The following is a 17,524-nucleotide window of genomic DNA, read 5'->3' as shown; positions in this document are numbered from 1 at the left end:
AAACTGAAATAAAGATAGAGACAGAGGAAGAAACAAAAATGAAGACAGAGACAGAGGGAGAGAGGTGAGTTCTAGAGGAATCAAGAAATTGCCAACCACCCCACACAGCAGCCTACACAAGGGTGGAACAAGTGGGCAGTTCGTGTTTGTATTTTGAGTTTCTCTCTTCATGAAATACAAAGCTGAGACCCACTCCCTAGTGGAGGTGGAGCCAAGGCAGATAACGGACAGAATTCCTGTTGCCAATCTCCCAGACAGAACCGATGCCTCAGCCAGAACTCTAGACTATTGAAAGGAAAGGACTCCTTTCACCTCCCTCTTTGGTGATAGATCCCTAGGGGCTGAGTTTTCAGTGGTAGAGGTTCAGATGTGGACCCCTGAGCACTGGGTGCTGAGCTGATGTCTGGAACAAAGGACTAGTCTAGGAGCCAGAGGGGAGAAATTACTTTCTACGTGCCATGAAGTACTTATGGAGAGGACTCTGAACCCGAGAATGCAGGCCATAGACTGCAAGGTTCCTTAGAAGTGTGTTATTTTCTGTTTACTACGAAGAGGCGTCAGATCAGAGCATTTACAGCAAGAGCCATGGAGGCCAACTGTCCGCAGTCACATCCTGACTCCACCACTGATTAGCTGAGGAATCTTGGGACAGTTGTTGACTCTCTGACTACTTTCCTTCATTCTCTTTAAAATGGGAATAATCACAGAGCTTACCTCATGGGGTTGCTGTGGAGATCAAATACGTTTTTGTGTGTCATGCACTCTAGACAATCCCCTGCATGAAGTAAACACTCAATACTCATTTGCTATAAAATATTTGTCATTTAAAGAAGTCCTTAATTTTAGTAACGTCTCATTTGAGTAAGTATTTATAAAATGTTAAAATAGAGTGAAAACATTGGGCCTTGCAGCAGCATATTGAAGGGGTCTAAAGGAAGGGTCTTAGATTAAAACTGTCCCCATTGTGCTGAATTGGCCAAAACAGAAATACACTGAGGCATTTCTAGAGGAAGAACCAGAGTCTGGAGTCCAGGACCCCTTCTCTACTCTGAGAGCCTACTTTCAAAAACAGTCTGAAAGGGTCTGGTTTTTAATTTTATTATGAAATGTTATGCTAATACTCCAAAGGAGAACTGAAAGTCATGTCATTCTCTTGCATAAAATCTTGTACTGACTTCTGATTGGAATAAATTACATGCACCCATCTTTCTAGCTAATTTCCAGTGAGAGTCTTGGTATTATGTTAGCAAGAACCTTGCTTTCAGGTCATCTCACTGATCCAGGTCTACTTACCTCAAGTCAGTTAAGGGCAGAGGTCATGGACAAGGGCACAGAAACACATCTACCATGACCACCACCACACCAGTGTTATGCATTGAAAATGTAAAAAATATATATACTGGGGGGAACCTATGAGACAGGAGTGGCAGAGAAAATGCAGCCTTGAGAGCTCACCCACTAAGAGCTCTGTGTAGGTTGGACATGGCTAGATGCACTCTGGAAGGGCCCTGAGAGAGACCCTGTCACTTCGTAAAAACTCGTGTCCCACTACACATGTATAGGAGAGTTGAGAAGGGACAGGGGAATCCAGGCAACAATTTAACACTGGGAACTTCCTTTTCAAAAAACATGGCAGTACTAGAAGGAGGGATGGGCTCTGGAGTCCAACTGTTCCACTGAGCTAAGTCAGGACTGCCTAGTTGGCATCTTGCTGAGCTGTCAAAATAGGAAAGAATGAATCTCCAGGCCAGAACACCTGATCCCCATAGGCCCAATGTGTTCTACCTCATGTATGCTTATGGCTTTCCCTAAGCCAGCACATCCACTTTCATTATCTTAATTGCTATCCATAAGTTAATGTCTCCTACTTCCAAATTTCCACCTTGACTTCTAACCAGAGCTTTAGACAGATCATTTTTCTTGCTTGTCTCACAATACCTCATACTCAGCATATCTAAAAGGTGCCCTCCATTCCCCAAAACCTTCTCCTCTGCCTAAGTGTCTTGTCATAATTGATTGTTCCACCATCTACTTTGACAGGCCCACCATCCAAACCAGAAACCTGACAGTCACCATTGTTTCTTCCCTCTAAGTCACTTTTCATATTAACTCATCACTGTGATGGTTCATTTTATGTCCCATCTTTACTGGCTAGGGGATGCCCAGGTAGCTGGTAAGCATGATTTCTGGGTGTGTCTGTGACATGTGTCTGGAAAAGATTTAGCCTATGAAACAGTAGCCTTGAGTGGACTGGCCTCACCAATGTGGACTGGCATCACCCAATCCATTGAGGGCCCAGGTAGAACAGAAAAAGCAGAGGAAGAGTTCATTCATCTGAGCTGAGCCATCTGTCTTCTCAGCCCTCAGACATTGGACGAAGATGCTCCTTGTTCTCAGGCTTTCAGACTCAGCTGGGGCTTATCCATGGTCCCAGGTTCTCAGACCTTCAGACCCAGGCCCAATTACATCACTGACGGTCCTGGTTTTCCAGCTTGTAGATGCAGATCATGGGACTTTTCGATCTCCATAATCAATTACCTAATTTCCATAACAAATCATTGAGGCCAATTTATATATAGGATTTTATCCTATTGGTTCTGTTTCTCTAGAGAAGCCTGACCAATACAATCACTAAGTCAGACCAAATGTACTTTCTAGTTTTTGAATTCTTCTCATCTGCTTCATGCTTTCAAGCCAAGGCCTTAATTAGATAATTAGATATTCATTATCTCTTGTCTGCATCGTCCCATTGTAATTTAACAAGTCTCTTTACCTCAAACCTTCCATATCATCATTACCTGTCTGAACTCCAAGTATGAACATGTTACTTTATCCTCCAGTTTTAAATGTATTAATGGGCTTCACTTTAAATCTTTTAAAATGGCCTACAAGGATTTTCACGAACCAGTTTCTTAGGATTCCTCTTCCTTTACTGTATTATGCCTTCAACATGCTGAAAATAATGTGGCATTTCCTGCTCTTGGGCTGGCGAACATAGTATCTCTTTCTTAGGAATATTTTAGAGTTAACTTATTATCAACACAATCATCGACAGAAATTTGGTGATTATTTATCAAGAAGGTACCAAAGTATAGAGATATCTGCACCAGGTCTGTTTGTGCCAAAGGAGGAACTAGGAATTCTGGAAAATCTTCTCCAACCTAATTGACCCTGTTTCCTGATTGGTGTGTTTTATCACTGACACCACCCATATCAGGGTTAGCAATAACAGTTTTATAGTCATTGCAACATTCACAAAATGTCCTGCTTTCTTCTGACAAAGGGACTCTGCTTACTTATCCAAGAAGCATTCACACCTTCATAAACTAACGCACCCCCTCAGCTTTGCAGAGACCCCGTTTGGGTTCTAGTTTTGACAGGACTTTGTCTTCACTGCAGCCTCAGTCACCAATCCTAAATTTTTATCCTGGCAGGCAGAAAGGACCAAAGGCCTTGAAGAAGCTTCCAATGTTATTCCACCCAGCACTGGGAGGCTCCTCATAAGGTCACCTGGACCTTCACACAACAGAAGAGCTGAGCTCTGTATGTGAGTCACCTGCCTTAGGCAGGTGGCCCAGCCACTGACAAACCTCCTAGAAATGTGGTCTCACAGGCTTCCCATGGCCAAAGAGTTATACTGGATTCAGGTCCAAAAGCATCCATTCCCAGACAAATAAAGGACAAATTCGATTCTCTAGTCATTTCTTCTAATCTAACCTTCCAAAAATAAAGTTAACTCCATTTTCATCACCAAGTACCACTATATCCCCTAAATCTATCTTTTTTTGTTTTCATTCATTTTTACCCTGTATCTCCAAGTACAAGTATTCAAAAATCTCCTCATGTCCATGTGCTGTGGGAAAAGTGAACAGTTCACTCTGCCTGGGAGATGGGCTGCCTTGTTGGAGGATGTCTGAAAAGTCCAGTCTCCAGAGATAAACCAAATAACAAGCCCACAGGTTCTGAGGATTTAGCTTCTCTGCCACCCACTCTCAATGTTCTACTTCTAGACTCATCTATTGCCCTATTTAACAGCCTTTTAATGACCGTGCGTGTGCGCGCACACACACGCTACCCATAGTATAAAGCTCAAAGCTAGGTTTTCAACACATATGACCAGCCCTTTCTGATCTGGTGCCTGTCTATCTACCTGGCCTCATCCACCTCAGATAAAAGTCTGGGTGCTCAGGCTGGAGTGTACCTCAGAGACATGTCAGCACAACCAGCTATTTGAGGAGCATATTAGGGGGAAATATAGCTTTCCATAGAAATCAGCTAATAATAATGACTCGGGGCTTAAAAACTGTTCTTTGAAAAAAAGTGCATCAGCAAATAAGCGTCTTTAGCAAGAAATGGTTACACTGGCATAGGTGTGTTGAGTTCAGAGCAATATGGGAGATACTCAAGGAGTACCTGGACTAATCAGAACCAAATGGGTTAACCACCGCAGGGATTATCAGCAATTCCTTATTGAAAAGCAGCTGAAAGCCTGCGCTTCCTTTGCTCGATGTTGCGGTGGAAAATGGACTGTAGACAGTTCTCATTGCATGTTGTGAGTGCTGTCACACTTAAATCCTTTTGTCGCCTTCACAAAGCTCCACGTAGAGTATCTCTCTGGCCATTGTAAGATGGAACTGCCGGGTCCTTGAGGTCAGATCCTTCCTGATGACTGGCATTGAGATTCCAGCACACAGCCCAATGGGACCAGGTGTGCCCACCACTTCTGCACAGGGTTGTCACAATCAGTCCTCTCCAGTGTGATCCCACACCGAAGTGGCTTTTGTTGCAAGCCTCCTTCAGGGAAACTCCTCTGTCTGCGGGGAGGACGTGGGCTGGCTGATACCCCATCTCCTGCCCTGAGACACCTCTCCTGGCCTCAGCCTAATCGCCATCCTCCTCCTGCTCCGTTCTCCATCCTCACACGGACTCCCTGGGACCATGGCCAGGCCTGCACTGGCGAAAAAGGGGCATTGCTGCTGGGTTCCTGCCCCTGGTCACCTTCCAGGTGCATGTATGATCACTAGGTCCTTCTCTGGCTATTTAACCAAGTCCTGGCCTTCCTTTGAACTTTACCCTGCCTACACAGCCAAGCCCACGTTTAAGAGGTGGGCCCCTCCCTGCCCCCCCGGAGCCGTTTCCCTGGCTGGAACTCTTCTCTATGGCCTCCCTGGGCAGGCTGCGTACACAGTTTGGCTGCGGCATGTGTTTCGTATAGGACAGTTATGGGAACTGGGGCTATAAAAGCAGATTGGGGTCAGCCCAGGGAGGCCCGGGAGTGAGAGAGGAGGCAAAAAGCATCCTTCCCCGGCTGCCCAGCCCCTCCCGCAGCGCAACCCCAGATTTCATTTCCCGGATAGGGAGCAACTCCATTAAACTACAAAGCATCACTTGAGAGAGGATTATTTTCTTACCAAGGTGACTGGGGGGTTTTCAGTTCTGAGACTTTATGATCACATTGTCTCACAGGCAGCTTGACAACGTCTTATGTCTCTGACACTGGAGGGATTTATTCACTTGAAGCGCGGCCCTGAATCCTTGGCGGGCCCTGTATGTAAAATCGGGCTTTAGAAGTAAACACTACGTTGCCCTTCTGCCTTCCTTTCTTCTGAGAATCTGCAAGCAGCGCCATCTCAGAATGAAATAAGTCCCCTGCTCCTAGCTTAATGGAAGGTAGATGTTATCCTGGCTGCGTTTCAGAGGCTTCCTGCTCTGTAGGATCGGAGTCATAATATCCATACCTCTTTCCATCCAGAAATGTAAAGAAGTTTGAGTGGATATTAGGGTAGAATTATTCCACTTGGAGGTCTTGAGAAAGAAGTGAGAATCCTTTGTTCTAAACACCACCTCTGTGCCTTCTTGCCTCATCCTTTCCCCCAACACCTCTTTCTACTCCCCAGTCAAGCGCAAATCCATGTATCCAATGATAAAAGCATTGGGTTAGCATGGCTGGTGTGGCTCAGTGGTTGAATGTCAATCTATGAACCAGGAGGTCCCGGTTCAATTCCCAGTCAGGGCACATGCCCGGGTTGCAGGCTCAATCCCCATTGGGGAGCATGCAGGAGGCAACCAATCAATGATTCTCTGTCGTCATTAATAGTCTATCTTTATCTCCCTCTCCCTTTCTCTCTGAAATCAATTACAGAGAAGAAACCTGAGCTTGGTTATTTCTTCTGGCTCTGGTTGAATCCTTCAGGTGACGGGGAGCTCATTGACTCACTAGACAGCCAGTTCCATGAGACAGAGCTCTTTCTCGCGTGAAGTTAAAATCTCCTTCCTCGTAATTGTTGCCTTTGGGTCCCAACCATGGCCCTCTGGAGGATCCCTGAGCAAGTGTTATTTCTTCTCCACATGACAGCGCCTCACATATTTGAAGGCAGCTATCATAGCTCCTTTTCATTATTTTCCTCTCCCACATGAGATAGGGTCAGACCTTGGCAAGCAGGAAAAATTGTTCACAGTGACTTGTAATATTTCCATTTCTTAAGGAAGAAATAAACATGGAGCAATTTGTCACCCACTTACTGTCCTATTTTTTCAGGTAAAATAAATGCTATTTTCAGTTCTGAATCTACCTCGGTTAACTCTTTGTTCTTAGGAAGCACCGAATGTGCTTAAGCTCTGAAGCTTTCGCTGACCCTACTCTTGGAAAAGGTTGGTTGCTCTCTCCTCTCTGCTCCCACGATGCTCCATTTAAATCATTGCATTGTTTTGTTTCATCTCATTTATCCCCAGGCCTGCCTCTCAGGACTCTAAAAGTCTCAGGCAGAGCCCATATTTTAATCATGGTGGTATCCCCAGTGCCTATCAGAGTGCCTAGAACTTGGTAGCAACAAAATAAATGTCTGCTGCTGTATGAATGCGGTCTATACATCATAATAAAGAGGGTTGTCAAGATTTCCTCAATGCCCTAAACTATTGGGAATCTGTTACTTTACAAAGTTGGTTTATTATTTCTCCTGTCAGTTTCAGGTCCCAAAATATGGAGCACGTGTACAAATGTGGAAGCAACTTTGTATATATATGCCCCATAAAGAAGATCGATGCCAGCACTCCGCTGCGCTTACCTGATGACTAACATCAGTGGTGACACGTAAAACTATACAGTTAAAAGACATTAAAGTGCTGCTTAGATGAAAACAGATGAAATAGATAGAAACTGCTCAAAAGACTGCTGAGAAAAAAAGAAATCTTTAGGCCCATTCTTTAAAGCATTTACATAAATAATTCTGACTAGATATGCACTTATATTTTAAAAAATTTCTGGTGTGAGTGTATGTGTGTTTGTGTGTAATATTTCGGAGTTATACACATACATATGTGTGTACACACGTGTATGTGTGTACATGTGTGTGCCTGTGTAATGTGAGGGGGAGTGGTATTTAGCCATGATGCCCACTTTCTTCTCCTGCTTCTTCAATGTTTTAGGAGATAGTTAGGTTGTCTTCAAATACCATTTGTATCACTTGTAAGAGTATTTGTAGAAAGGGGACTGTAAGTGGTAAGGATAGCCAGGGGGTTTAGATATCACAAATAATAACAAACATGGTAGAGTCCCAGGGAAGGGGTGGTAAAGTTTAATTGCTTTGTTCAGTTTCCTATCTACTTAGAACAAGAGATAATGGCTTATGCCAAGAAAACAATCAGTTAAGCACTCATCCTAACCGGCCATGTTTGATGTAAGAAAACTGCTGTGTAAGCACGTTTGACAAAAGTTTCCCATACTCAAATTCCATGTTAAATGTTCAGTAAATTTAAGAGAGAAAAAGCAAGCTTAGCCCTAACCCTTTCAAACAAGTGCCAGAAGGCCTTCATGGAGAAGCTAAAGGATGATTTCTACTACTGCATGAAAAAAATAATAATAAATCCATTTGTCGATTGAGAGATTAGAACACTGGTCGCGGATTATATCTTCAGTGTAATGGAGAAGAGGTGGTCAGGGTATGTCACATTGGAACCATCTCTGCATCTACCACTTGTATACTTTTAGAATAGAGTGAAGGCATAGGACACAGAAGAGAGCTTAAAGCGGGCTGAAATACTAAGAGAACGTGCATGAAGGAGGGCAGCTTTCTATTTCTTTCTTTATTTTTTTTTTTGCAAGGGAGGCACGTGGATGCCAGGGACAGGTAGCAGGTGACATCCTATGCAGATTAGTTCAGGCAATTAAGTAACTAGCCAAAGAAGCAGAGTTTTCTGAAATGCCTAGTTCTCTGAAGGCTTAAAGCAGCCAGAACAAGTCTTTAGATTCCAAAGGCATTTCTGGAGGGTACAACTGTGGGCTCTTGGCTCAGGTGGCCGGGGTTCAAATGTTGCTCATTGCACTTCCCAGGTTTGTGATTGCTGGAAAATAGTTTAGCGTTTCTAACTACGGTTTTCTGCACATCAAAGAAGGTAATAATGCTATCTATATATATAAAATATAAAAATCCAGCTACCATAATGCCGTAAAGATCAGAACAACCAGAGACCAGAACACCATGGCCCCTCGCCCAGGCTGGCCCCGCCCCCCAGGGAGCAGTTAGGGGCGCCCCTAGGCAACACGATAGGGCGCGAGTTTGATGGGGGAAAGTCGAAGAAACAGGCGGGGGAAGGTCTTAAGGGTCTGCGGGGTTGGGGTGGTCACCCGGAGTAGGTGTGGAGTGTGCTGGGGAAGGAAGAGGAAGTACCTTTCTCATTGCGAACCAGGACAGCGCCAGCCAGGGACTGAACAGGCGGTTGTCTCATGAGTCCGCTTGGGACCCACATGTTCATGGCAGCGGCTGTGCCCCGGAAACTTCACTGATTCCAAACAGTGAACAGCTATCAACGCCAAACAGAAAAACCCTCTCCAGCTACAGGCCCTGGACTTGCAACATGACCGAAGGAAACACCACTTAAGGAGGAGCTAGAAAAACCGGAAGTGTGCGACCAGAGGATTGTGGGATTGTGGGATTGTGGAGGCCGCCTGGACACCAGCCGCTAGAACAGTGGCTCTCAACCCTGGCTGCACATTAGAATCACCTGGGAATCTTTTTAAAATCCTGATTTCTGGGCCTCACCCTCCGGAAATTCTGTTTCTTTGTTACTAGTGTTGGGGCCCCACCCCATAACAAAGAAACAGAATTTCTGGAGGATGAGGCCAAGAAATCAGGATTAAAAAGATTCCCAGGTGATTCTAATGTGCAGCCAAGGTTGAGAACCACTGACCTAGAAGGTGGATGAGGCAAACAGGTATGTGACTGCCCTTCTTTGAGAACCATATTTCCATCCCCCAAATTTTCCAGTTCCATGTGAGCTACTGCATCCCTATCCAAGTCCTCCTTCTAACCACAGTTGATTTACTCAAGATGCTACACCTATAACCAGTTGGACCAACAGCTCCCTTCTCCTTGATTACTGGAGTTTATGAGAGATTCATATGGGCCTCCTTCATTTCACTAAAGCCATAAATCTTGAATGTTACAGGTGGTCATGTTTTTTGCCATATGTAGAAATTGATATCCAACACGAGACAAAGATGCCAACCCGCAGGAGGGAAAAACTGATCTGCAAGATGAAGAGGCGCCTGCCAGCATTTCAAGTACCAGCTACGCTTCCTCCAGAGACACAGCTGCCTCTTGGCCTGCCCAGATCTGCGTTGCTATTCAGACTCCATGAATCCCATAAGATACCCCAAGGTACTTACATCAGGGTGGCCACTTTGCTTTAGCCAGTTCTTATCAGGTCTCTGCTGCTTTCAACCACAGCGGTCTTAGCCATCTTACAGAGGTATAGGCAGGAGGGGCAATAAGACTTCTTCAGAACACACCTTTACACGTTGCTGACAGCGCCAACCAGATTTGGCCAGGATTCTCATCTGTAGCATTAGCCTCAACAGAAGCTGCCTGTGTAATACACAATGGAATTGATTACTTTGCTGATATATATTGAGTGCCTACCGTGTGAGAGGCATTAGGCTCTGTGCTGCAAATTTAATAAAGAATAAAACAATCTGCTGGTAGAGCCATGATATTTCAAACTCATTTTTATCATGGAATTCTCAGTAAGAAGTGTTCGCTCTGACTGAACACTCTACCTCAACCCACACACCACCACTGCAAGTCAAGAGCATTTGCAAACCCAGAACTCTCCCCCTCTCCATATGCTTTGACTATACTGATATACTTCAGCCAAACAGAAAGCACTGGGGTCTGCCAGCTTCAGTGATTGGAAGGAAGCCGTCTGGAGACTCTTTCCTATCACATTTGGGACTTTCTTTTCCCTTGATTCCCACATGTAATTATAGCAAATAAATACAAGTCAAATCAAGCCATTTTTAACAAGGTGCCTGAAAGGATAAGAGAAACTACATAAACTACCTGGTCTCCACATGTGACTGTTAAGCTCCTTGAAGACAAAGAAGCTACTTGATTTCCTCAATATTTAACATTTTCTGAGGCCTTTCTAAGTGTCCTTCACTATTCTAGGAGCTGGAGGTTCAGTGGTGAGCAAAGAAACAAAAAAACAAAAAAATTCATTCCAGTGTAAAGATGAAGAATAATCAAACCATAGGTTACCTAGGTTACACAGGCCAGGTGATGACGAGGGCTATGAAGAGCAATCGTGTGGGTTACAGGAAGTGAGAGACCCTAGCCAGGTGAGAGGAAGCATTTCTAAATAGTAGGATAGGGCTAGAGACGGAAGACATCAGTAAGTAGTTGTTATTTAAAGCCATGGAAGTAGGAAGTAAATTTAGGTAGGACAGAGGTATAAACTGAGCCATGCAGCATTCCGACTTAAGAGATTGTGGTGATTAGGAGATACTAGGAGTGGAAACTCAGGCGTGACCAAGGAGAAGGAGGAAACCAAGAGCACAGAGTCTGAAACCAAGTGAAGAAAGTTTTCCAAGAAGGAGGGGCAAAATAACACTGCAAAATGTGGGTGAGAAGTCAAGTAAGATGTTACGTGAGATGACCTTGACAAAACAATATCACTAGTGGGGTGGAGACAACAAAATCTTTAGTGGATTGAGATCAATAAAAATCTGGAAATAAATAAATGGAGTACAGACAACCATCTCAAGGAGTATTACTGAGAGGAAAGCAGAAGATGCCAACTAGACATCCCTGCTGGGTGATGAGGAGTGAGGAGCAAGGTTCTTGAGCACTGAAGCAGGAGGGAATCTAGCACACAAGTGGGAGGGTCTGCTTTAGATGGGGGCAAGCACAAAGCTCATCAACTCTTATGGGAACAAAGGCAGAATATGTGGGTGCAGATGCAGGAATTGCGATAGGGTTAGGGTGGTGGATTATTTCTGAGTACTGCTATGTCTCAGTGAAATAAAGTAAGAAATTATCTGAGAGTAGAAGAGGGAGTTTTGTTACTTCAGGAGAGAAATGAAGATGTGAAGTAGTCATCTCAGATGGAGGGAAACTGATTGACTAAGGGAATTGTAGGATGGGCCAGCAGTGCTAAAGATCCATTTGATATTTTTGGTCTCAATTTAAAGGAACCCCAGTGGTCTGTGCAGTAGCCATGGAGGTGTGTAACTCAGACCCCCTTTAAAGACAGAACTTGAATCAGCTGGAGGAAGGCAGTTAGCTGACAGCCTCCCTATGCAGTGGGATCTGACAGGCATTTGAGTCAAAGCCATGCTCTTCTTGGCAGATCCTAGCCCATAACTGAGCACAGAAAAAGGTCTCCTCATGGGACTGCTCTGCACCGTGCTCCTCACTGGACTGACCAAGACTTTCTCAGAATTGCAGCAGGATCCAAGGCCCTCCTTCCTCTCTCACGTGGATCAAATTCACCCCATTCTGAAAATTTTCCTTGACAACCCTGGTCCCTTTTCAACTTTATCTTTCAGATGGGTTATCCTTACCCCTGCCCACTTCAAACTCCATTGGGCATCTGCTTCTGAGAAATTCCACCTAACACCACATGGTCACGAGTCTTCTCCTCCAGGTTTCCTCAGTTGCTCCAGTCATGATCCACACATGAAGTAAGCTCGGGACTGACTCTCCCAGGTGAGCATGAAGAAATAATAGAGGAGCAAAGAAATGGAGAGTTCCTGGCATCTGCAGATTCATCTTGAACATGGAATCCACACTGGTTAAGGAGAGGAATGAGACCCTGAGAATGGGAGTGTTTCCTAAAATGGTGAGGGAGTCAAGCCATGCAGGCAGGCTTATTTTTTATCTCACAACCCTCCCTTCCTTGGAGAACTAGACTAGAGAATGTGCCATGCTCGGCTCAGGATTAAAGAAGACAGACAAGAAAATAAGGCTGGGGCTAAGTGGGATGCCGCTCTCAGATGGAGAGACAGTGCCACAGCCTGCAAGCCAAGTCTTTATTTTATAGCCAGATTCCATGAGGCAAAGTAAGGGCGTGGTCAAGATGTTTACAATGTTCTCATGGGTTTCAAATCTACTCAATTACATGCATTTGAACTCTATCAAGCTTTGCTTTGGCACCACTTGCTGCACTTCCCGCAGCCTACCTCACTTAGCCACCTGGGACCTCAGGTTTGGACCATAAGGTCAAGTTTACAACTATAGCCTTTGGCTATAATTGTGCTGGGAGGGCTTTGCCCTCCAAGCTGGGACTTGCACGTGGCTTTGCCACGGGAGGCCCTTGCCCTCTCATTAGTCTGAGGCTTGAATCTGTCCAAACGCTGTAGCCACTCTCCACAAGGGAAGACAGGGGCTGCTGCTGCAGACTATTCTTCATGCTCTTCTCACTTTGGGCCACAATCTTGAGAGGTCAAAAGAACAAATTGATATTGCACACTTTCTGTGTGCCAGGCATTGTGCTAGACACCTGTCTCTATTATTCAAGTCTCTGAGCATTAAACAATAGATCGGTAAGGTGAATATCATTTTATCTATTTTTATTTGTGGAAAAAAAAACAAAAAACAGATACTCCAAGAGAAATCATATAGTTAATAAGTGGTGGATGCAGGAAGAGGCTTCAAAGCCTGAGCCATTTCCACAATACCTCATGGCTGTACTTGTCAGCTACAACTTACACATCAGAGCAACGAATTAATCTCATCTTATGTACACAGAGTTTATACAGTATGCAAATGCACATGTAAATGATCATTCTAATTTATACAAACAAAGATGCAAATGGATCCGTAGGTTTACAGGAAACTGGTAAAATTACTTTACCTCAGTTGACCCATCCTTAGGGCTCTGGCAAATCTGAATCACCCTAATATAAATAACCCCGGCTTTCCATCTGAGAGCTGTCCCTGTGGCATTTACAACATTGAGTCTCTGGCCCCCACCGAGGATATTTAGACTCCTCATGATGTTTTTCAGGACTAAGATAAATGTACAAAACAAAACCTCTCGGGAATTTTCTGTCTCCAAACAATAAGGCAAGAATCTATGCCTGAGTACTGTCCTTGGGGAATTCAGGCCCCCACACAGCTCTGGCCATTAGCAGCCTGATTCCTTTAATCACAGATTTACCTGAACTTCGGGCACCCAGGATTCACCTTCTCTGTTCTCACCTCCCCTACGCAGATGAGGGTTATGAGCAGGAAGCTTCATCCGAGAGGTGCTGGGAAAACTACTGCCGCCACCTTCCTCCCACTCCTACGGTCTGGAGTCCGACCAAGGTTTAGTGTCACCATTAAAATTTAAAGCCCCCTTAGGCTCATGAGCTTTTGTCACCTAATACTTATGTCAGATGAAAACGCTGATTGAAATGTACTGTAAGGCCCTAGCTGGTTTGGCTCAGTGGAAAGCGTCAGCCTGCAGACTGAAGGGTGCTGGGTTCGATTCCAGTCAAGAGCACATGCCCAGGTTGCTGGCTCTATCCCCAGCAGGGGGCATGCAGGAGGCAGCCAATCAATGATTCTCATCATTGATGTTTCTCTCTCTCTTTCTCTCCCTTCCTCTCTAAAATCAATTTAAAAAAATTTTTTTGAAAGAAATATACTGTAAGATGAGGTCGAGAGGGAGCAGGGTGGAAATAGGCCAAGGAACCCTAAATTGGGGGCAATGGACAGGCTAGAAAGCAAATACTGCCTGGAAAAGTGACTTCCCCAAGGCCATCTGCCTTCTGCTGATGGCCCTTTGCAGGGTGGGACTGGTGATTTGCCAGCCACCTCTGCCCACTCACTCTGTGCCCCAGCAGGCCCTGTACTGGCTGAAGTTTCTCAACCAGACGTTCTCTTCCTTGCTCTGAACCTTTGGTATATGGGTCCCTCTTCCTGAACCCTTGCCCTCCCACATCTACCTGGTTGCTAGTTACCAGCCAAGAGTCCGTGCCAGCACTGTTCCTGTGTCATTGCCCTCCAGGTGGGATCTGTGCTAAAGGCCTCCCCGCTTGTGCTCCCAGCACTCCCCGCGCAGTCCCGGAGGACAGAGAGCCTGTTTATGTATTCCCATATTTCCAGCGTCTAGCTCAGTGTCTTAAACAAATCGTTTTAATAAGTATTTGAGTGACTCCAGGAAACTCCATTACCCCAGTTAGCACATTGTCCAATAGCTGTTAGAGTGTCTGTCCCCGGGCCCCAGGAGACTGTTACACTTGAAGAATCATGTCTGTCTGTTCCTGTATCCCGGGGAGCTTGGCACAATGCCTGGCCCAGGAGGGATGCTCAATAAATAATTTTTGAGCTAATTAATGAACTTACGCCAAATGCATGTACACCGGTAAACTGGATTACACTCACGGTGGGAATGGCTTCTCCTCCTTCCTGTATCGCTGTCCTCGGCTCTCACTGGAACCTTGTTTGAGCCACATGGTTGACCCCCTGCACTGACACACCCATAGCCAATGACCCCATCAGCAGCAGCTCTGCACTTGGTTAAACACCCAGCCCCACCTGCGTGCTTTATTATCCCGAGGCAGACACACATCCTCCATCGCCTCTTCTTCCCTCCTTCTTCCTGCTGCTTCTGGAATGAAGGTGCTATGGGCCCGGCCTCACTCCGACACTCATTACTCTGGTATTGATGGCCTTCCACCTCCCTGTTATTCTGTGAAGATTAGAAAGCAGAGACCTTTCTTGGGCAAGGGAATGGGTTTTGTCAGTATTCTGTGCGTAACAGCAGAAAGTATAATAAATTCTGGCAGTCAATCGAATATGACATGATAATGAATGTTAACATCATGTGCCCCCCTTCGCCGACAGAGGGGAAAGTCATGTTAGATTACAGCGACACACAGGCACGGTGCGATTTCTATTTGCCTCGCTCTCTTTCTTCTCCTTTCCCAGGTTTGACCTGGGTGCCTGCTCGGCTCCACCCCTCCATCCCCAGCTTCATTTGGCAGCGTTGCTCAGAAACATGGCTTCAATTCCCAGGGCATCCGCATCTTGTCTGTAAGAAACCTGACCTCAAATGGAACTTCCCTCCCCCAGACTTAACCGAACCCCCTCCCCTGTCTGGAGAGCCCTCTTGCTGTGGCAGGGCAGCCCCCCTCCCTCCCCGCCAGAGCCTGCAGCAGGCTGAGTGGGATAACAACCCAGGAGTGCACCGTGAGGTGAATCCCAAGTTCAATGCCAGCTCCATGCAAGTCGTGGGGGGGCGGGGGGAGCAAGATGCCTGCTCTTCCCCCACACTGTGCATATGAGACAGAACCCGAACCAAAAACCTGCTCCTTGCCTTAGTTTTCCCTCAAACGACTTGCTTGCAGGTGCTTGGCCTGCTATTTTGAGTTTAAAAATCTGCGTCCCATAATCTAATCTATGGGCTCAGCACTTTCTCAGTTGCATGTTTATGAATAAAGGTCATAATGTTTAGATGTGTGTTAACAATCTTACTGTCATTCACTCCATTCGGCTTTTCTAGAGAAACATGTTTTAGCAGCCCCAGGTTTCTCCACTAGCCAATCAGAACCTGTCCTGTTTGGTCAGCCAAAACATGTGATAATTGGGCTTTTATCACGGAGCTAAAGGTGACCTTCAACTAACAATAATCATTAATAAGCCATGATGATATGGCAAGTATTATACCACTTCATCAATACACTTAAACATATAATATACACTATACATATATAATAATACATATTCTAAGTGTCAGAGCCATAAAGCCATGAAGTGTCCAGAGATAGCATTAGTCCCTCCACTTTATCCATCAAGCAATGTATAAGGAGTCACCATGGACCACATAACTAGGCCTATTCTTTCATTGTGTGGGGGCATCTCCAATACTCATCAGTAGAAACTGATTGACTAGGCCTATTCTTTCATTGTGTGGGGGCATCTCAATACTCATCAGTAGAAATTGATTGAAGATACGGAAGTCTTGCTTGAATAGTTTCAGATAATGGAAAGGTAGAAAGGATGGCTAAGTTAATAATAACGTATTATTATTACTATTGACATCTGACTATTTATAATTTACAGAGCACTTTTGTCTACATTATTTCATTGGGTCCTCAAAAAAATAAAAAGTAAGCATTAATACTACTACTAATTTTATAGATGTGACCTAATCAACACTCACACGCAACCTAAGTATTTAAAATACAGACTAAACATGAGGTCCCCAAACAACAAAGTTAAATTAATGATGATTTTAGTATTATTCAGGTGTCACTTTACAGTTTTAAACTATTTTCACATACAGTTTTAAAATTCCATTGCACAAATATGCAGACATTTTAAAAGATGCCTCTTTAGCCCAATCCTCCTATATCTTGATATATTTTTCATAGGGAAATAAACCAAATCAAGGCATCTGTACCCAACAGTCTCCATTTCATCACGTTGTCTTCTCCAAGACAATAAGGGACACGTAATGCAGGGAGTGGGAGTTCTTAGGCCCTTCTCCCCAGACCAGACTCAATCCAGGGGCCACTCCCACCTGCCCTTGCTCAGCTCTGCCCCTCATTTGATTGTTCATGGGCTGGATCCAAGGGAACCTCATTTCAACAGTGAAAGGGGAGTCATTGCCTTGAAAGACAATGGGCAGCTGTAAACATATTTCCTCTCCCTGCTTCTCTACCTGCCCATGATGGGAAAAGCTAGACGGAAAATCTTATCTAGGTTGGGGAGTATAAAAAAAATGCTGACATTATAATGTTATTTGGAGAAATAGGACTTGAAACTATACACACACATATACACACAGCGAGACCTCAATTGTGTTTAATATCTTTTGATTTCAGAGAGGAAGGGAGAGGGAGAGAGATAGAAACATCAATGATGAGAGAGAATCATTGATCAGCTGCTTCCTGCACACCCCCCACTGGGGATGGAGCCCACAACCCAGGCATGTGCCCCAACCAGAGATTGAACCGTGATCTGGTTCATAGGTCAATGCTCAACTGCTGAGCAACACTGGCCGGGCTCAATTATGTTTTAAAAAACTGTTTTTAATGACTTGAAGGCTATTTATGCTCCTGTTGATGGTAACTTTGACCTTGATAATTATTATGTCTTACTTCTATACTCAGAAAAATATGATCAACAGAATGGGTGACACTGGACTGACAGTGGGTTGTGTGAAAAAGCCCCCACCTCAAGATGTGGCTTCTAAAAAGTCACCTCCATAGTCAGCTGAGCAGGTGGGAGTCTATCTGTCCTAAAGAATCTGCCCG

The sequence above is a fragment of the Myotis davidii genome, unplaced genomic scaffold (assembly GCF_000327345.1).
Source record: "Myotis davidii unplaced genomic scaffold, ASM32734v1 scaffold1019, whole genome shotgun sequence".
NCBI classification, from domain to species: domain Eukaryota; kingdom Metazoa; phylum Chordata; class Mammalia; order Chiroptera; family Vespertilionidae; genus Myotis; species Myotis davidii.
This window is presented reverse-complemented; position numbering follows the sequence as displayed.